The 785-nt window shown below is 41.7% G+C and overlaps 1 protein-coding gene across 8 annotated transcripts in view; it reads left to right on the forward strand.

Moving 5' to 3' along the window:
• Window positions 1–785, forward strand: part of cspg5a (chondroitin sulfate proteoglycan 5a) — a 57,058-nt gene that overhangs the window by 54,451 nt on the left and 1,822 nt on the right. The gene's annotated exons all lie outside the window — the stretch shown is intronic.

The raw sequence follows: 785 nt of genomic DNA on the forward strand, positions 1-785 counted from the left end.
CGACTGCTTGGGTATGTATGAAGGTGGTACCCACTGATAAAAGGCCAGGGTGGAGAGCCGAACTGTCTTTTTGTTTTGGGACAATAAATGTAAGGAGGAGGTGAAGCAGGAGGAGATGGGGCGTTCTGCATGAGCGATCACTACTGTACATGGGGGCATATGCGAAGGGTCTTGCATGTGGATGTGCATGTGCTTCCTGGGTTGCCTGAAGAGGGGACGGGCGGGGTTTGGTGTCGCTCATGCAGCTCACCTCACTGTCTCCTCAACCAAACACAACATGCCAGCCGAGCATGATGATTATCAGACAGTGAAATGGCTGCTGCTGAAGCTGGTTTTGCTTGAAGTAACAATACAAGAGCTGCAATTTGATTTTGTAGAATATTTCATGGGGTTTTGCTGCATTCTGGCAGTCTCTAAAGGATCATACCAGTGTTTCCTTTCTTCAGACTTCAGACCTTTTTTCTTTTCTTTTCTTTTTTTTTAAATGAACTATATTCTACCTCAACAAACAATTCTGCTGTGTTTTAGAAAATTAAATATTTACATATTTTTTCAACCACTTCAGGGATCCATTGGTTTTCTGTTAGTTTCTCTACAATTTGAAAATCTATTAGCCAACTCTTGATGCTTGCTTGAGTTGTGTAACCCATCACAGCAAACATCAAGTCTGCATGCATTTTTGCTACATTATCAGAAAGTGTGCTTATTTGTTTTCCCACTGTACAGAAAAGATTGGAAACCAATAGCTACCTTGAATAATAGAGCAAGCATTCAGAAAAGGTCAG

The sequence above is a fragment of the Morone saxatilis genome, unplaced genomic scaffold, assembly GCF_004916995.1.
Source record: "Morone saxatilis isolate NCDOM2014 unplaced genomic scaffold, NCSU_SB_2.0 Contig24, whole genome shotgun sequence".
NCBI classification, from domain to species: domain Eukaryota; kingdom Metazoa; phylum Chordata; class Actinopteri; family Moronidae; genus Morone; species Morone saxatilis.